We start from the raw sequence: 21,037 nt of genomic DNA on the forward strand, positions 1-21,037 counted from the left end.
ACGAACAAGAGGGGAATTCTCTTGGGACACTTATACACTGTGAAATTTAGCCGCAACCTGGATGCCAGAGCAGGAGGAGAAAGGACAGACACAGGACTCCTCTTATGCACGTCACTCCTTTGGTTTCGGAGCTCCTCCAGAGCCCTCTTTGGTGTCCCCAGAGACTTTTGTCCTTTTATGGTGCCATCCACATCCCCACATGTAGTTTTTAGAGCCCCCAGGGTGCTAGATCTTTGTCTTGGTGCCCCAAATCCCTCTGGTCCTCTCGACCTTTTGGTTTGCTTTTGCAGTTCTCCAGCTTGCTGGAGAAACAAGAAGAAAATCAGCACTGCTGTTTGTTCCTCTGCTCCAGCATTGCTCCTCCAAGTGGTTCTCAGTGCCCCCAGAGCTCCTCCATTTCCATCCCTGTGCTTCCCAGGACTTTTGTGTGCCTCTTGGGTTACTCTAAACCTTTTGGTACCTTCCCTATAAATCTCAGCCTGCTTTTAATGGCCCTCAGCACCCTCCATTTCTTTCTGCGTGTCCCCATTGATGCCCCTCGGGGGTATCTATTTACTTTTTGGTGTCCCCACCACTCAAGTCCCCCCATTTGCTTTGATTCCCTCACGAGCCCTCCATGGGTCTCACCCCTAAGAATGCACATGGGGCCTCTCTGGTTTGAAGGGGTTTACCCTGCAGTGAGGAAGGTGGTGTCAGCAGTGAACAGCATGGTGAAAAATCACCAGAAAAATCTTCTCAGATGTCAGCACCATCTTAGTGGCTCCAAGATGCTCTCATAGATGCAGCCCTCTGCTGTGACCCCTTGGAGTGCTCCATCCTGCTTGGCATGGATCCTGCTTTCATTGCAGACCTTAACACTGTAGGGCAGAGAAAGAGATAAGGAAAAAACAAATACAACTCAACTCCCCAAAACTGATCTCTTCTACTGCTTCTCCTCGGGTTGCACCAAGGCTGCCTTTGCCAGCCAGGACACTCTCCTTGTAGGATCAGAGCCTGAGGCAGCCCCTACCCATGTGTGGCAGCACAGGAGGAATGGAACACCCCCCCAAAATCTCCATCTCGGCTTTTCATCTCTTTGCTTTACCTGGTTCTTAGCAGCTACAGCCAGATTACTAGTATTGCTTAGGTTTCCCTGCAGTTATCAGCAAGGAAGGGTTGCTGCTAGAAGCTGTGCCCCTCATATATCATTTTTCCAGCAGAGCACAAGCAGAGCCAGAGGTGACAAACTCCCTGCTTCAGTTCTGACAGCAAGGGTTGGGTGCCCAAGGAAGGATTAGATCGGAGGCAATTAAGCTGCCTTCCTTTTTTTGCAGCATGTCCTACACTGGACAAGCAATAACAGAAATTCAGGAAGACAGAAGAGATGTGTGCCCTGCCTCACTTTCTTCCCAGAGACTGGAGAAGCAGCCCCCTATCTGTTGCATTGCCTCCTACTACACTATCCAGTGCACTTGCGTGGGGGAAGCAGCTTTCCTGCCCTTGCCTGGCTGCAGCTCCCAGCAGGCACAGTCAGCCTGCACCTGAGGAGGTGAGTGCACGTTTGGGTAATGTAGGTAGCAGAAGACACAAATAAGTTCTGGCAGTTTTACATCTCAGCTCTTCCCAACAGCAAAGTGGTGATTCAGCCTAAACAGCTGGATTGGAGAGGAAGACAAGACATGTGTTGATGCCAGCTGCAGTAGCTGTAGCTGCATCCCGGAGGAACACAGCATTGGTAGTTCTACACCAGTGCCAGCTCCCTGAGTATCCTGCCCACAAATCAAGATGCAACTAGTTGACTTCTAACCAACTGTAAACACCCACAAAAATTACAAAGGGATTCCCTTTGGGAAATAGGGTTGACCTGTTAATGCACTCTAGCTCTATCCAGAGCACTTTAAGAACAGTGATTGCCAAAGATACCGGGTTATGTGGAAGCAGAAAACCTTCAGCTGTCCTTGCACAACCCATTGGGGCTGGAGAGCAAGGTCTGGCAACCTCAGCCACCCTGGTTGGGCTTTGCTTTGCTGTGATAGCTTGTCTGGTGGGGTCTGATCCCCACTGTCCATCTTGGTGCTTAAGTCTCACCTCCTTACTCTTTAAAGAAAGTCTCATTAAGGCTTCCAAATAAGGAACTCTTTAGAAAAGACTTCTCCTCAAGAGCAACAAGATGAAACTTAAGTGCAGAGATGAGCATGGTCCAACCAGAGCAGATGGGGTTGCCAGAGCTTGTTCCCAAGCCTCAGTGAGTTATGTGGACACAAAAAAAGCCACTAAGGTTTCCTGCTATCACACAACTCAGTCCCTGCAGCAACTGCTGTTTAACTTCCAATTAAGCTGGCAGGGCCCCTGTCCTTCCAGATGCCCTGCTGTCCTTCCCCTGAAAAAATGCCTTCTACCATCTATTTAACTGCAGTGTTTATGAAGCACATTGCAACAAAGACTGGAGTTCTGTAAGAGCCGTGCTTGTTGCAGCCTTGATAAAATGGAGTATGGCACAAGCTGGGCTGAAGGTAGCACCGGTAAAGAAGGAGAAGCGGCTCTTTCCAGCACTGCAAAGAAATAGGAGCTGTTGCAGCAGGACAACCACGGTTTTTGGCTGCCCTCTTTTAGCTCTACAAACACAGCAATGAGATTTTCCTGAGAAAAGCTGGGAGTGAGACAAGCTGGGGATCAGCAGAAAGGCAAGGGCTGCTTCTGTGATATGTTAGCAAGGATTAAGTAAAACATGCACCAAACCAAAAGTCACCTTGTCTCAGTTGTGGCTTGCTCCACCTTCTGTTTCCAAGAGCAAAACCAACCCAGCACGATGCTCTCATGCCTGACTCCTGCTCAGCATTTCCTGTGGCACGGCTCCGCAGTGAGGGCTGCAGGGAGCAGAGCAAGCTGGCAAACACTGGCCCCTCCCCCTGTGGCAGCTCCTTGAGGCGTAAATGAAGGCAAAATCCAGTTCTTTCTACTTCAAATACGATCTCTGGAAAACAAGATCACTAACGCTTTGCAGCTCCAGCTGAAGTCTAAAATGGTGGCCCCAAGCGGCTGGTGGAGGGGTGGACAAGAGGTGAAAAAGCAGTTAGCAGCAAGCATCTAAGAAAAGAAAATATGGGTTTTAACAGAAAAATAGCAGGATAGCTACTCCCAACACTTCCATTACAACTAGTGGTACTCAGACTCCTGTTGTCACCCAAGTAGAGGCAGGCATGAAAAAGCGCTCAGTGGGTTTCTGACCCTCTGCTCCAGCAGCCAAGCCTAAGACATCTCAGACACCCAGGAGGCTTGGCTGGGCCAGGCAAAAGCTCTCCCAAAGCTCACCCAAAACACATCCATAGGCTCAGAGGTGCTTTCTCGGGTAGGTTGCAGTTCAAGCACTGAGATGCCTGTTTTTGCGGCGCATTTAGGAAAGGAGGATGGTTTGCCAGCCTGCTCCTGGGGCAGATGGACAAGATGAGACTTCCCACAGGGCTGACCCACAGTGGCAGCCTCTGCCATTTATAGAACCCTGACAGTCATGGGAGCTAGAATAACCAGAAAAAGCTTTTATCTACAGTGAAGAGCATCTGGCAGTGGAAGGCCGAGCCAGCTGCTACCTTTCGTCCCAGCCAACGCAGTGAGACATGCCCACAGGCACAAAGCCCACATGCCCAGCACAAAGTCCAGAAGCCAAATGCCCCCTCCAAGCAGCCTCAACTCAGCAGCTAATCCCCGCAGAGGGCAACCCTCCTGCAGCCCTAAACTTCTGCAAGAGATGTGCCAGGCCCTCTAAGTGTCCCTCTCAGTCACTGGGAAGAAAAATCTTCATCTCAGATTTAACTGTGCTCCTGCTTGTTTGACCCCAGCAGCCTTTCCCATGCTCCAGCTGCTGCTTCTGCAACCACACCTTGTGCTCTCAATGCACAGCTCTGAAGACAGCACCCCAACCCACCACCTTGGCTGTGGGGGCCTTTCAGACTTTCCTGGGATAACTGTGCCTCTGGCTAGCAGCAGCAAGTCCCCACCAGGTCTTCCATGGATCTTCTGGGATCAACTGACACACCAATAATGAGATGCTCAGGCCCCTCGAGCCACCTTGAGGTTTAGCATTGATCAGTCATCATTCTGGGGCACCTATTCAACATCTCCTGCTGTGCCCACATCCTCCATTGCTCCCTGCACCATCAGTACTATGCTCCTTGCCTCACAGGGGCTTCTACTGCTTCACTGAGGAAAAACAGCACAAATTGCACTGAAAGCTACTCTTCAGTAAACAAAGGCAGAATCAGACCCACTTAGTATCTCCAACATTCCAGGTCCCAGGTCAAGTTCCTATCCCAAACTCCAACCCAGCAAATGGTGGCTATGAACTGGCTTACTACTGGGAGGAGTCTGGGATTCCAGCAGCTCTCCAAATACCCTGCCTGGCAGCTGAGTGAATGCAACGGCACAAAATCTCTATTTTATTTAGCACCACCCAAGATTGTTAGCAAACGCAGCCACTAGGCACCAAATACAGCATTACTCCCAACCACATACAGCCCTTGGTGGCAGTGGGCAGCTGGGGAGCCCCAGCAATGGGCACATCCCCTGCCAGGGACACCTCTGAGCTCACAAAGCCATCAGAAGAACCCAGGCACAGGCCTTGACATCTCTGTCCTGCTCCCCAAGCTGTCCCCAAGGCTGCTGACACATGGAATAGCATTAGCAGCTGGACACCGGCAGTGGTGGAGCCATCCTTCCCCCCAGCTCCCCCAGGCACCAGCAACCACATCCCTGTACACAGCTGACAGCTGGGGGAGCCCTGAGGAGCTCCTCATAGCACTCAGCTCTCAGTGCAAGGAGGACTGGAGCCAAACCTCTCTAGTAAGCTGCAGCAACACCAAAGAAGAGCCGGTGCCAAGGTAGAGGGCTGTCTGCTCCTGGGAATAGAGAAGCTGCCCCAGCTCCAAGAGGATATTTAAAATTATTGCAATTTCCAGAGAGGGAAAGGAAAGGAGCAGCAGGGCCACCACAGCCTTGGAGATAGACTGTGCGATGTTAACAATTCTTTTTTTACAGAGAAGGAAAAGACATTGCAATAAAACTTGCTTCTAACAATATATAAAAAGAAATACAAGGATTTGAAAAGGTGGAGGACAGCCTCACAGACATCTGTGCTTGTCATTAGTCTTTGTTCCTTCTCTTCCAAAGATTGTTCCCAAAAAAGAAGAGGAAAAAACCCTCACCCATAGCTCTTCCACCAGCTTGAGAGGACTGCAGTTTTCAGCCAGTCCAGCTCTTCTCCCAGCAGCCCTGGCACAACCACAGCATCAAACTGCGCTGCTGCAACTCGAGGATGTGTCTCCTGCTCCAGCCCTCGGCTGCTGACCTCCGCCTCCCTCAGCCACAGCATTGCCAGTTCCATCCTGCTGGATAAATCATAAGTTTATTTTCTATTTCATCTTTTTTTGTGAAGAGAACATAGTATAAATAAAGAGCTGCAATTAAAAAAACCTCTTTTTCTACCAGCAACCAAGGCACATAAACTAACCTAGTTTGGTGTTGGCAACCCTCAACCTCTTTCCTTGTGGTGCTGTTTAAATACCTGAGTTGACTTTCTTGGGAAGTGGTTAGTTCAAGATTGCAGTGTGAATGCCCTTCCCTAGAAAGACCTTTGAGTGACCTTGCTAATCTATTCATACATTCTTTCAGCTGTTGTCTGGGCTAAGCTCCCTACAGTTACCACAAAAAAAGCACTACCATAAAGGAAGGTTGCTGAATGCTGACAAAGAGAAAAGGGTGTCAATCAAAATATTTCTTAAATTTCAAGTGACTTTTCCACTCCCTGGAACCCTCCACATGGTTTTCAGTACTAACCAGAACCCTCTGTTGGGCTTTTGGCACCCCTCACAGATCTCTCTGTACATCTTGGTTCTCAGACACCGTTCTTTGGAGTTTATCAGCCCAGTGGAATATGCTGCATACATGCACAACGAGGCTCTGCAAATACCTGCACCAATGTCTGGGGCAATTCAGCTCCCCTGAGCACATCAGAACAGCAGCACAGATAGGTATTTAGAAACACAGCACAGATCAGGCCAGTCAAAACATACAGCTTTTCCTTCTGTGCTCTCCATTTCGAGTTCACCATCTTCTCACTCCTCCATGACAATAACGTGAGTCTATCTGTAAGAAGAGTTGTAAGGCTCCCCTGCTTGCTAGCAACCACAAACCCCATGTGACAGATGAACCACAAAATAAGATGGAGGTTTTTCGTGTTCAGAAAGAAGTAGCCCTGGCAAACACTGCTGAAAGCAGCAGCCGAGCCTCTCTGCTGAAGGAAGGCTCAGCAAAGGCAGCACGCCTACCACACCATCTCTCTTCCAAACACCAGCCCCACTCTTCAGCCAAGACTGGAAAGGACAGGATGACCCTTGTCTTTGGTACCCTGCACTTGACACGATAACTGAGACTTTCTAGTTAATCTAGGGAAAGGAGTTTTGAAACAACTTGAAGGAAGCAACATGAATATGCACCAAATATAGTTGAAACCTGCTGTCTATTGAAATGGCTCATTAATACTGCACAGACAAAGCAAATGAGTGATGCTTACTGCAGAGTTACCAGTGAACATATCTGTGCTCAGATTATTGAAGCAGTGCAGAATATTTCACCCCATATGGTTTGCCTGAAGAGACTGTTTCAGATAATGGTTCTCATGTTGTTTCCATTGAATTTCAATATTCCCCAGAAGATGCTCACTGGAGCACTCCAGAGCAACCTTGTGTCATTTGGTGCCGCGTGAACTGGCAGAATGCTGGGTACTTACAATTAAAAGTGGATTACAGAAAAATAATAATGAGGTTCAAATTTGAAAAGAGGAAGCATTAAATGTTTTCACTGGAATCAGGTTAGTAAACCTAGCTTTCAGCAGGATTTTTAAATGAAAAGTGTCACTCACAAAATAATTTTATGTACATGGATAAAATTAACCAAAATCACTGGATGAAAACTAGCAGAAAATTAAGTATCTACAAAATATGCCTAGGCACCAGAGATCTCTTGGCAGCAAGGATGGAAAGGAAGAACTGGGACTCACGCTCCATCTGCTACTAATGAAAATGAAGAGACACAGTGGTGAGAGTGCAAGACAAAGGTTCAGCACAGGAAAGCCCCTCAGATTGAAAGTGCTGTAACGGTAGTTATGAGAAAAGAGAGCCACTGGGCTCTAAGGTATAAAGAACACACAAAAAATACCTACACAGCCAAATCCAAGGGCAGCATACCCTGCTATCATGCTACCACCTTGTCACCTGTTGGGGGTGCTACAGAAAAAACTTAGAGTGTAAGATAAATATGTATTCTCAGCCTGGATAATTTGCTGGATTTCTAATTGACAGCTTGTGGTTGCAGAAATGTGCAGCCCAAAGCAAATACACGTGAGCAGAAAGAGAGGATACAGCACTGCGGCAGGGGGTCTGTTAGTCCATGCACCATGAGCTGCATGCATGCATTTCTATTGATATGTACTCTGCGTTTTTCTCTGCCCATACACTCTGTGCAGTGTCAGCAGAGTGGTGCAAGGAGGCCGGAGTGAACATGAGAACAGCTCTGATGAAGGAATGAGGACCTCCAACATATGGTGATGTAGCACAGAGAATATAAGTGTCTGCAGAGCACAAACAGCATGTGAAAGAGGGGGCAGATTCCCAACAACCCTGTTCTACTGCCTGCTGTACCTCCAGCCCTGCTGAAGCTGTACCAGGATGCCTCTCCAGACATAAGCAGCACAGGTAGCACTGCCCCCCGTGCACTGCAGAGCTCTTCCCAAGGTACCGTGGCCAAAGAGATGCTGTTCTGCTATCCTAATCCTCCTCTGGGTCTTCATACCTTCAAATAACGAGATTCTTGGTAACAGTAAGTCGCTGTCTTCCTTTATAAAGACCTAAAGTAGATTGAATCTGAACACACATGCTGTGCTGGTGGTTTCATGTATTTGCTGCTACATCTGCATGAGAGGCACTGTGTGGTGTTGAACTCGGTTCCACATTCTTAACGGAACACACAGGAACCAGCACTGTTCTTTCTGCCCCTACCCTACAGACTTTCCCTGTCCCCATATTTTTGCTTCTCTCCCTGATTTACAACTATTTCTCCATACTTTCTATGTCCTCCTATCTGCACTGTTTTTGAGTTCTGCCAGCCAGTGCTGGCTCCTCTGCTGTGCATTGCAGGTAAAATTCTGCTCCTGCCTGAAGCCAGGATGGTGCTTGTTGTTGGACAAGGTCTCTGTGGAATACATCGCTCAACACTGGCAAGTCTCAGCAGAACACACATAGACTAACACAATGAGACTCGTGACATGTCAGATTTCAAAGGGAAAAAAAGAAATGCACATCTCTCACCAGGGTCATTCCTTTGCTATATTGCAAGCCCCTACTTCAAATATTAAAAGACTCCAGGTTGTCAAAAATGTACTATATTGGGTTGCTACTGGGGAGGTTATATATACATATATTTATATGTATACAATATCAAATATTTATTACAAAGATACACGTATGTATGTGAACACTGGGGAAATGGTATATTATTCCTGGCTCTTTGGGCATTTTACCTGGCACTTTAAAAAAAAAAAAAAAAAAAAGCAAAAATTAATAGACTGCCAGATACTCAGCATGTAATCTTAAAACAATTGACTCGCGTGGTTAACGTTTGTTAGTCATATCAGCAAACAAAAACAAATACAGAAATGTCAAACACTAGCACTGCATCTACCTCGTCGTAAATCAATAGCCAGGAAAACTCTTGACCTACATGAACAGAAGCATGAAACAAAGAAACCTCAGAATAAAATCCATGGCTGACGGAGCTTAGTACAAGAAAGTTGTGTTTGCAGAAGAAACCCTAGCAACAGTACAGGGTCACTGCTCGGTGCAGGCAGTAGAATTGTGAAGGATTATGCAGAAAATGCAGAAGTGTTCAAACAGACTTTTATTCAGTATTTGGAAAGAAGGATGATTTGCTTTCATTGCTTGAAGATGATGAAATACTTTCCAGTCTATTAGTAACTGAGAAAGATGTTAGAATCTATCAGCAATGAACATTTTTAAATCAGCAGGCTCAGAAGCTCTGCAATAGTTGGCAGAGAAGCTCCCGGGTCCACTAACACTGAATGTTAATAGCAGCAGATCTGTAAATGCCCAACTTATAAAATCTGTTAAATGAGAAGGGAAGCAAAGGGAATCAATGAACCATCAGAGAAAAGAGCAACTCTGGGTCAAAGCAAGGGAGGGTTTTTTCCATTCCATCTATCAGTAGGACTGTCAGGGGTAACGCGCAGTCCAGTTCTCCTAACGAACTGAAGTCACCACCATCCCTGGGCTCATTTAACCCACTGGCTCCGAGGTGCCGAGTTGTCATCTGGCAGTCACACAAACCAAAGTTTTCTTCTTGGGAAGGAAACTTTGACTTCTGGGTTCATTTCAGCAGGAGGTTCAGACTAACAGTGTCAGAAGGAAATGGCTAACGAGGTACCAGCTCCCTGTTACTGCCTGCACATAAGGTCAGATCGCTTTCCAAATGGGATACGTATTTTTTGGTGAAGCTTTTCCTTAAGTGCATGTGAAGCAGCTGGCTCATGGCCACGAGGTGTCCAATACGAGGGCACACAGAAACAGAAGGAACCAGCCCACAGGACTGCAGTGCTGTGATGCAGCTCAGAGCCAGGAGCCCCACCTCTCCCAGCCTGCAGCAGCATCCTCGTGTCTTTGCTGGCTCCAAGCACCCACCAGAGAACAGGCTTGGTTAGCTCCATCTACTTGATAATGAAGGGCACTGAGAAGTGAACTATACGAGCCTATACTCCGCGCTGCTATGTAAGCTCACTCAAATAACTGAATGGGGCTAGAAGGCATTATTAGGAAGAAGCCATCCCTGCCTCAGGATGGTACTAAAATATACTGCACGTGTCCAGCTGTGCACGAAAGGTTCTCTTTGGAGCTTATTGATGTTTTCAACAAAAAAAGGTGTGGCACTGAACAAACTAGTGCAAGTGGAATAGTGGAAGCTGTAATTCACTCTGTTTGATCTCCCGTTTAATGTAATGAGGCTTCGCTAGAAAAATAAGAGCAAAAAAAGATTAATCAAAATCCTGTGTGAATTTATTTATGGATCACAAAAAATGTTTCTAGAATATCCAAGACATAGTCGAGGGATAAAGTTAGATGAAGTTAGGATTTATCTCGATTACCTAACCTGGCATTAAAATCCTTTCCACTGATCAGCAAACAGAGGGATAAAAAGATTTCAGAGACATTATGTAGGTCTGGAATAATTCCCAGTACGAATTCCTATAAGAAGAGGAATTGTGGGAGGAATACAAATATTAATCAGAAGAAAAGGTTCTAAATTGGGAAACGGTTCTGGCAATGAGACAAAAATCTAAGTCATTAGTGTAACAACCTCTAATCCCTATCAGTGCAGCCAGTCTCATGACAGAGATAGACGTGAAATGGCTTTCTCTAGAAATGGTTCAGTTTTGATTAATTCTAACATTCTATGTATGGACGTAACAAATATGTTGTGAAACGTATCATGAAAAAACAGAGACATTTGGCTGAACAATCCAAAAGAGAGAAAATGAGAGAAAACTCATTTTCTAGGAAACGGAGGAAGAAATTTTAAAGCTGCTTTCCTCCTAGCTCAATGCAAAAAAATTCCCCGGTGCCCAACTCCTTGCAACAGCTCGCCCCAGAAAAGCAGCCTATCTAATTAAGTCCAGAACCATGATACTGTTTTGACCCTGATTTCCATTTGCAACACCCTGACAGGCACCGAAATGCCTTATTAAATTTTTTTTTAGGGATAGCAGTTCTGATTTGTAAATAATGAGTAAATATTTTCTAGGTCAAGAAAAAAAAAAAATGAACAACAAGAGATGTTATGAACAGTCCTGCGGTCACAGCATTGCAACAGCGTATCAGGCAGTAAGCTCAAAGTCCTGCCCTGGTGACAAGTGCTCATGTAAAGCTGATCATCCCTATCCAGAGACGGAGGAACATACATATGCATACCAAAGCTCACAGATTACTCAGAGCACTCTCTTTTTTGCATGTAATTACAAATCTTTTCCTTTCAGAGGCTGTGCCAGCATAAGAAGCTCCCGTGACAGCCCCACAATTGTGACAGTACATTGGTATTGGGACAGAAGAGGGAAGGAACTCCTTACACCACACGTTGGCACTGGAAGCAGTGCACTTGTAATCATGGTCTTTGTTAGAGGTATGTAATAAAGCAGGAATTTCATGCTGGAGTGGAAGACTCGAGTGCTCTTTTACCAGGCTCGTGGACACAAGGCTCCAGCCCTTCTGTGAGAGGATGCTGCATCCTGAATCACCATCAGCTACTCCTACCAAATCTTGCATGTTCTTACAGAAAGCTTCACGTTGAGCAAATGACTTTTAAAAGATCTCTAAGTTACTGATTGATTTTACCACACTGCAGTTTAGTAAGCTTCACACCAAAGGATCCAAAATTCACCATCAAATTTAGCCCCTTTTAAGGGTTTCCAATTCCCATTTTATTGTAGGCTTCTTATGAAGTGTATTTTAAAGACAGCTGCATTAGATTCCAATTTTGCTTAGCTGTGCCCAATCTAATTAAGTCACTATTCTCCAAGTTCATACTGTAGATGAGCAATACTGTTTTCCAGAGGACTTCTGAGCTCTGTGGAACCAAGTTCATTTGCGCCTAAGCACACCAGAAAATACCTGCACTCATTTAAGAGCCAGGTGGAAATACCCTGGGGACAGCCAGCTGAGCAACTCAAAATGGAAACAAGGTGTTTTCTTCTCCTGCAGCACAAAATGATGAAAATATATCCAAACAAATTGGAAAATGAAAGCAGGACTGAAAGAGGAATGTTTGGAAGCACACCACACAGCTTTATTCTAAACTAAACTTACCTACTGTAGTAGCCTTGCTCATATTTAATACAACCTAGGTTTTGCCTCCCCATACCAGAAAGCTGGAGATGTTCTCCAGCTTTACTCTGCACAGTCCTGCATATCTTGTTGGCTACTCCTCTGAGACATCCAATCAACCTGACCACATTCATTCATTATTGATTGCATTTGGAATCTCATCTGTAACTTCTGTGATGACTGAAAAACCCAAGGAGTCTGGAATGAGCAAGATAAGCTCAGCTGAATGTGGTTGTTAGCAATTCTAGTCTTCAAACACCACAGGAGCATTGCTCTAGTAAGGAACAGAAACAATACCTGAATTCCAGTACTTGCATCTTGAGCCCCAGGTAGGAGCAATTAGCTGCAAGCCCTAGGAAGTACAGTGCTGCTGGTGGTTGTAGTATTTCCTTCATTCAGTCAACTCCGAGGTGCTGAAGACCGTGAACTATGAACACTGCTTCTTGTTCCCGTGTTCTGGACATAACTAGTGGCTAGTTCTATATCATTAGTCTACCTTAACATTTAAAACTCCTATACTGGATTTCAAGCCGAACCTTCCTTTTTCCCTCCTTCCCTCAAAGCCGAGGCTGGGGTATACCACCCTTTCCGTTCCTGAGATCCAAACTGTGGATGCTCCTTCATAGCATTCAGTGACCTCAGGAAGAGTTGCTGGTGGGGTGCAGACCATTTTCTCACTCTCTGTTCTGGCCTAGAAAGTGCCCTTATTGTCCTATTTTGCCTCCTTAGCATCCTTCCCATTTACCTCTACCTGCAATAGGAAGGTCAGGGCCTCTATCGCTTCTGACAGTTGACTGAGCCTTCGTAATTCCATTTGGCAGGACATCGTCTTCCCTTCAGCCTTCCAGAAGTTTTTAATTAATTTATACTTTCTGACCTACACAACAGCCTCTGGCGATAAGTTCTACAATTTAATAACATGTTATGTGGGAATGTATGACTCTTTGTTTTAGACCTGATGCCTAATAATTCTGTGGGACATCATTTACTTCTATTCTGAAAAATAATAGCTATCCCTTCTTCGTTATTTCCTAGCTAGGTAGGAAGTTTCAACATCTCTGTCCCACGTCTAACGATTTTCTCTGTCCTGATTTGAAAACCATTCTGCCTTTCTCATATACTCTCTGTGGGTGGAATTCAGATTAAAACACTTCGATTTAGTGGTGGAGTTAAGGTATCTACCTCACAGATTGACACCTACAGATAGAAGCCTAAATTTAGGTGTCTAGATCTCTGAGCTAAATAACTCCCACCCATCATTTTTAGTTCTGTCTTTTATGAGACAGGATGAACAGAAGTGCACATATTAATCAATATGTGGGTTTGTCAAACATTTATATAGTGACATAATCTTATAATCATGTTTTTCTTCTCCTTTTTTCTCTTTCAAAATTTTCCGTCATTCAGTTTGAATTTTTGACTGCTGCTGGTCATTACATCAGTGCTTTCAAAGTGCTATCCTACAGTCACTCTATTTCTGAATGATAATAACTTAATGTTCAATCTGTAACTGAATAAGTATAATACATGATTGAATATGTATACTCCCAGAGAAACTGCTTTGCATTTATTAGCATTGACTTTCACATGCCATTTCTGACACAGTCACTCACTATCATGAGAACCACCCGCCTCTCTTCACAGGGTTGGATTTGACTCTCAGTTAACTTTGCGTCATCCACAAACCTTGCCAACACATTATTGAAAAGCACAGGTCCTAACTCTTAATAGTTGCGTGACCAAATCATAATGATCCTTTCAGTGGGAACACTGATGTTTTCTCCCAGTTTTTATCCTATTTTTTTCTCTGTCTTATTTACCTACAAGAGGACACCTTTTTTTTTTTAATCTCAGCATAACTACTTTAAGAGTCTTTGCAGGAAGACTTATTGACATTTGTTTGGGAGTCCTTACACACTATATCAACTAGATCAGCCTTACCTACAAGCGTGTTGACATCTTCAAAGAGTTCAAATAGATTTATGAGACGTGGTCTCCTTCTGCAAGAACTGTAATGACTTTTTCCAAATAAATCACATTTATGAAACCTTCTACTGGTTCTCTTCTATATTATTGCAGTTTTTACCCACTTATTCAGTTTGGAAGTGAGATCTCCTGATCTATGGTTTTTCACATTAGTCCTGGAGTCCTTTTTCCTCAAGGCTGAAGACACATTTGCCACTTCCCATTCTTCTTGCAGTGTGGTCAACTTAAACGACACTTTTCATGCTACATTTAGCTTTCTCTTAATCTAGTGTTTGAGGTCTTTCAGAACTCTTGATTGAGTATCATCTTATCTTGGTGCCTTCTTACTGTTCGTTTTATTGATTTGTTCCAAAATGTCCTCTACTGAAACTTCATTTAGGGACAATTCCTCATACCCTCTACTGCTTCACCACTAATGTACCCCTTTCCATCCTTCCTCTATTATTTGTTCCATATTCGGGCTTTCCACCTTTCTGCCAAGTTTCTGAGGCATTTGTTATATCAATAACTTCCTTTAAAATCAGACATTCTTGTTCACCCCTTTTAGGCTTCAGACTTGCAGCATTTGTATTTCTATATTTTTTATTGATCTAGTTGCCCATTGTTCACAGGGTCTGCTTAGCCTGAACTTTAATTGCTGAGACAATTCTTTGCAATTTCCTTACTCAATATTATTGATTTTAGTTCTTTGCATTTTTCTAAATTACAAGAATTTGCTCATTTCTCTTGAAGAGGAGCTGCCATCTTGAACTATGCATCGCAGCTTAGTTGGTGAGTTTCCACAAATCTCACCTATAAAAATATCTCATTGTTTTGGAATGTTAAAACCTTGCAATCTACTTTCACGTTGATTTATATAGCTTATCTCTCTTATAAAAGCTACCTCACCAACAACTGAAAATCTGCTTGTCTGGTACTGGGACAATTTATAACACCATGTTCCACTTTCACAATTCCTTTCCCACTCATTCCTCTGTCATTGCTATCTGCATGATTCACAACAACTATTCTCTCTAACACTAAATGTGGATACAGAGATCCAGAAAAGGCCTCCAAGGCACTGCAGAAAAGGAAACTTCCTCTCACATTTTAATAATACATTTTGATAACACCTCCCAGGATGAGACTTGCATGATCACTCACTCCTGTTTAACTTCTGATTTTCTGTAATTCTTCTATCTTGCTACGATATGCTTCAGCCTCAGCCAGTTGTCTCCTTTTTATATTTGGATATTTATTTGCTATTCCGCACATATGAGTTGCCTCTTTTTATTTCATATTCTTTATCTCTGGATCACATTCTCCAGTTTCTCAAATTCATTGAAAGTTTGACCCTGACCTTCAAATACATCTTGGGGTGTACACAAATGTTGTGACTGAGTCCTTTGTTAAACCATATAAGCCATTAATTAACATGCTGAATAGAACTGGGCCCAGGACACACCCTAGCCGGGTGTCAGTCAAAATAACTTCTCAGTCTGACGGTGCACCATTGCCACCCACATGACATCACATCACACACCTTCTAAATGATGAACCTGAAGCTGTGAACTGTGTCCTGCCTGCCAGGACGATTAAGGCCGTGGTTTCCCTTACTCCTTTCTGAATCCAGATCAGTGTCTGCAGAAAGGATGGCCGCCCACTAGACGGACTATTTTGAGTACACTGGAAGTCCACTTATGGCCTCTGATCACAGCAGTATGTGGATCTATCGGCACATATGTCATAAATCTCATTGCCCCAGGAAGCACTGGCTTTTCTATGCTTTCACAATACAGTTATGTGTTAGAAGGAGGGCTGCAACATATGGTCTCTCCCTTATACAGAAAGAAGGTAAGTGTCTCACCCAGCCAGAAATACTGGGCACACTGATATAGACCATATTTCTTTAGTCTGCTTCCGAGGGAATAATGTGGAACAGTTTCAAAAGCTTTCCTAAAGCAAAATATGTCCCATCTGCTGCCTCCTCTTCATCTACTAGACATTATTTTCTCAAAGAAGGAAATTACAGTGAGATCTCATGATTTATTCTTGGTAAATCTATGGTGTTATTTTTCTTTTTTTTTAAAAAAAACAACTTCTATTTGCCTTAAATTGATCATGGTGTTTTTTTGGGGTTTTTTTCAGACTAATTTCTGTGAAGAGTGGTCTCTCGTTCCCTGATTTCTATTTTTCCAGAAGTTAACTGTTTGCCCTTGTATAGTGCTCAGTGATCTCACCTGCCCTTCCAAGAACTTCCAGGACAGTCACTAATGCTTCAGTAATTGCTTCAGCTACTGTCTTCACCCAGAGCAGTTTGAGGCCAGAGCTTCTGATCTGGAAGAGCAAAGACAGAACAAATATGAGGCACAAAAACAATATAAAAGGACATAAGGGAGTAGGGCCAAGTCCAGATTAGTTGCTCTTATCTCCCCTTTGAGGAGGCTCAGGCTCCTCTCACAATGGGCAGTTTAGAAGAGCACAGCACAGCAAGAAGCTGCCTCCCAGCTGAGGAAAAGCAAGCTGACAGCTCCGAGAAGGCTGTATCTCAAAATACATTCATAGTTAAGAACTTTCGGTCTACTGTGCTGTAGGGAATTTAAATACCAGGAGCAACAGTAGCTGTGGATGTGATGACAGAGATTTGCAAGCTTGTAGGCAGAACATGAAGGGGTCTTTTATGAGACACCTATGTGGATGCTAGAAAGTGCCAGGGAGGAGAATGAGGTCCTAATACATGTCAAAAATTTTAAAGGGAAATGTAAGTGAAGGATCCTGGAAGGCAAAGTCAAACTGCTGGCTAGAAGATTTAGCCCTAGGGTACTGTTGACAGTTTCTCCAAAACCCTTCCAGTTACACACACAACACCAATTAGGCAAAGGAGAAGAAGATGCTATCCAGAGGTGACGCTCTCCATCAAAAGTCAAAAGTGAAATCAGACTTTTCACAAGGAAAACGTATATGATGTGTTTAATTAAGTGGGAGCTGGGGGAAATCTGTCATGAGCTAAAGCAAACATTGCTAAGAGTTGGTAAAATAAAAATGCTCTGTGTATCCAGCTAGTTCAGAGAAAAAGCTCAGCACAGAGATGAAAACAATTCATAAGTGAAATTGTATTATATCAAGACGACATCAGACTAAGAAGTTAAACAAAGGTGCCCCCTCTAAGAAATATAAACGTGTATAAATAAAGCAAAAGTAATTTTTAAAAAGCTAGATTGACCCGGATAACAAAATCAGGTCTTGACACAGCAAAAAGAGTAAAACGCAATGACAAAGCTGGTGGTGTACCATAGTACACAGTCACAAGCAATAGAAAAGAGAATATAGGTCATAAGAGTGAAATAATTTTTATATTTTTTTAAAACACGTAAAGGAATTTAGTGAGACTAAAATCTGTACTGGAAAAGAGTATTCTGGCTGTACTGGCTGAGCTGTAAGGATGTTAGCATATGAGTGGAGATATCTCATCAGTCACCAGCGAAATATGAGTAAGTATTTAATGCTGAGAGGTGAAATACTAAACATGGGGACCTCTATTATTCATAAATAAATCAAGATAATGGCACAAAGGGATAAAAGGCTGGAGAACCAATTTACAGAAACACAGTATGACTGCTTTTCAGAACTGTTAGATCCTGAACATTCAGGAAGGCAGGCTGCTCTCTGCTTAAATATTATGCAAGATACGAAAGGAGTATTTTCAAGAAGAGGTAGTCAATGGACCAAGAGAATATGGGTGGCTCTTACAGAACAGAAAATTGTGTCTTGCAGTGCAATGGTTATGACTTAGGAGATCTTAATGGACAAGGAGCTAACCACCAACACTCAGGGTAGAAGCAAAGATGAAATGGGAGAAGTCATCAGAAATGAGGAATAAGTTCAACCTCTGGGCACAGCACCGCTGAAACTCCTAGTATATCTAATTCTGATGTTCACATTTAAAGCTGTTGAAAGATTAGATTGGGGGCAAGAAAGAGCCATAAGAAGTATATGAGAAGAACGTGTAACTGAGAAACTTAAACAGCTCAATTGTGGGGTGATTCAATAACTACCTTCACAAGGGGAAAATATCAACCAGCACTTTTTAATCTAGTAGAGACATAGGAGAGACTAAGGGTAGAAAAATGGAAGTGATTCAAACCAGAAACGAAGCACACATTTTTTAACGGTAGTGATGATTAAATTTGGGAGCAAACTACCACCTGAAGTGATGGATTTTGCAACTCTTGACATCTGGAACATATGTTCCTGTGAAAAGTTCAAGTTTTGATAAATAAAAATATCTTTTTCCTTATTAAAAAAAAAAAATGTCAGAAAATTCCTAGCAGCTATTTGGGTTACCTCTCTATATTAAAAGAATAGTAGATGAGCCAGAGAAATTGCTCTGCACATTGAAGGTTGGGAAAAATGATAATTAAAAGCAGGATAATGGAATTCCTAGGTAAGAAACATGATATTGTAGGAGCTAATTATCACAATGTCTGTAATGAACATTTTGCATCACTAATATTTTAGAATTATTCGAACATATCTTTATAATAATGATCAAAAGGGAACTGCTTGACATAATCCACTTGAACATTCAAAAACCTTTTGACAGCCTTTCTCAGGCAAGGCCTATTTCAGAAGAATCCTATATGGCCAGACATTTTGGGTGCTACATAAAGTCAAACCACAGACCGGCATACAGAGATTAGAATAAGAGCCAGAACACTGCCTAATATTACAAACAGGTATTTCACTACAAGATTTAGCTTTTCTGTAGAGGTGTTAAGTGACAGTATTCCAAGTACAATTTTTATAATTGCAATCAAGGCACCAAGAACTCTTGTGCAAGTACTTTTAATACACTACAGGAATGAAATATGGCACATAAGGCACAGACAACTTGTAGAGCATCATTAAACATACCACAATCATTAACAAACGTGCCAAGGACAGCTGGTACATCTGTATGTAATTCAAGCGGAGGAGTTGGGTTCCACTGCTTTTTCTTTTTTTTTTTGAGTTACATACTTCAGAAAATTCCAGCTTACCCTGAGTCAATAGAATGTGAAGTACAACTGAAAAAAATACCCTCTTGGGAATTTTCATTGGACTGAGAATTGTGGCACTTCTCAGTAAATGTCAGGCTTATCAGTGTTGTGAGTAAGCATCAGTTAGCTCTCAAACAAGCTGACTCTGTTCATTTTTCTCAGTACTGTATGTAATATTCTCCTGGCAGGGAACAGCTCTTTTAGTAGACTGCAGCACAAATTTGTAAAAGAAGCTTGCCTCAGCTCTGATCCAAAAACTATAAGAGATCTAGTATATACTATATCACTGCAGAAAGATCTGCTTTTTGACTTAAACCCCAGACTGTTTGAAGTTAAAGGAACACAAAAAATATCAGTTTTTCCTTTTAGAGAAAAACATAGATTAATTGTAAGAAAACACTCATCTTTATATTTGGTTACCTACTTCAAATTACATCAGTAGCTTCAAGTATGTCTTTGACCTGTGAGTGGTTAACGACATCAATATTTGAACACATTTTCATCCTTTTATAAGGGTTCTTTGTTCATTTCCACCATGTAAGCTTTTCTCTTTATATTGCTAGATGAGACCTAGCAGCATCTTGGTAAGATCTTCATTAGCATTCAAATAAAAATTCATCGCCTGCTTGTATAGTGGGGGAGATGAGTTCAGTGCTCACTGTTACCATCAGAAGTGTTTACATTCACAGCTACGTTTCATTTTCTTTTGACAGAACATAACAAAGCACAAGAAAGCCTGCACTGGGTCAGATCGAAGGTTCCCCTACTGCAGCGCCTGCTTTTACATACAAATGTCTGGGGAATGAGCTTAAGAACATAGCCAGAATACAGTGATGCTTTCTTGGAACATTATTCTGTTTCCCAGCATGCCTTTGGACTTTCTGAACCACTGTCTTACAGGTTATGCCATAACTTCATTTCTCTCCATTAACTTTTTCTAATAACCACAGAACACAAGTAAACTTTGAGCATCTGTAATATCCCACAGCAAAGGATTTTGCAGCTTAATTACACGTTTTGTGAAGAACCATGAGCCAAATTGATTTCAAATTCTTGCTTTGGAAGAGATACTAAGAGGGCTTCTGAAGTTTGGAGAGGAGGCAACAAGTGGGATGTGAGTAAGGCTTATAAAATTGTGGCTGTAGATACAAGAGGAGGACAGTCCAGGCAGCTGACTGTCAGTGTGACCCACTAGAGCTTTTCTTAAGTTGCTGTAGCTAGATTACCTGCATCTTCAGTAGTCTTTCACTGGATTCCACCGTGAATGTGCGAAATGTGGTTTCTCACTGGAAAAATGTTCCCTAACAGACAAGATTTTATCCATTTATGCATTTTATTCTTATAATTTCCACTCACTCGCTCAGTACAGACTCCAATGTGACGGTCTGCAGTTCTCCATTTCACTCCTGGGGACCTTCTCAGCAATTGTTGTCACATTAACCATCTTCCAAGCCTCCTGCAGGGAGACTGATTTAAGTGACGGGTTACAAACTATAGTAGCTCTATAATTGCATATTTGTTTTCCTTCAGAGCTCTTGAGTGAATACCATATGGTCTTGGCACTTTTTGACTCTTCATCTTATCAATTAGTCCTAAAATGCATTTTAATGTCACTTAATTTGAGACAGTTCCTTACACTTGTCCCCATAAGTTTGGCTCTCAAGGGAGAATAACCAACCTTAACCAAAGCAAACATCAACAAAGCTTTGTTTGCCTTTCCTTTGCTTTGCTTTGCTTTTCCTCTCTTACAGTAATTCACAAATCTCTGGAAAAATACCTGATTGTGGTCATTTTAAATATTTCTACTAGCTGTTTTTATTATTCTTTTACCAGGTCTTTCCTTCAGGGTTTCCCTTGCTTGCCCTACAGGTTTAGCTTGATAGTTTACGGTTTTTGTTGGTGGATTGTTTCAGTGGTTTGTTTGGGTTTTTTTTTGTAGGTTTTGCTTGTTTGTTTGTTTTGGGTTGCTGTTGTTTTGTATTTCTTTTTGAATAGTTTCTTTATTTGCTCAGCACTCCCAGACTTTGAATACTGACTTCCACTCTGCAGTTGGAATATTGCCTTTTTTGTCCCCTGCAGAATCATTCCACTTCGTGATATATTGCTCTGAGCTTCGGA

At 42.8% G+C, this 21,037-nt stretch overlaps 1 long non-coding RNA gene across 14 annotated transcripts in view; it reads right to left on the reverse strand.

Moving 5' to 3' along the window:
- LOC122164244 overlaps positions 1 to 21,037 on the reverse strand; it is a 49,567-nt gene that overhangs the window by 15,387 nt on the left and 13,143 nt on the right. For 9 of the 14 annotated variants that reach the window (XR_006170160.1, XR_006170162.1, XR_006170164.1 and 6 more), the window contains 4 exons: positions 16,121 to 16,217; positions 5,178 to 5,360; positions 2,729 to 3,066; positions 672 to 857 (listed from right to left, as the gene is read on the reverse strand). This is a non-coding gene — a long non-coding RNA (uncharacterized LOC122164244). The remainder of the gene's footprint in view (positions 1 to 671; positions 858 to 2,728; positions 3,067 to 5,177; positions 5,361 to 16,120; positions 16,218 to 21,037) is intronic. The other 5 variants (XR_006170163.1, XR_006170167.1, XR_006170161.1 and 2 more) reach the window with 5 other exon arrangements.

This window comes from Centrocercus urophasianus, unplaced genomic scaffold (assembly GCF_019232065.1).
Source record: "Centrocercus urophasianus isolate 14NV4802_14NV808 unplaced genomic scaffold, USGS_Curo_1.0 seq_26, whole genome shotgun sequence".
Lineage (NCBI taxonomy): Eukaryota > Metazoa > Chordata > Aves > Galliformes > Phasianidae > Centrocercus > Centrocercus urophasianus.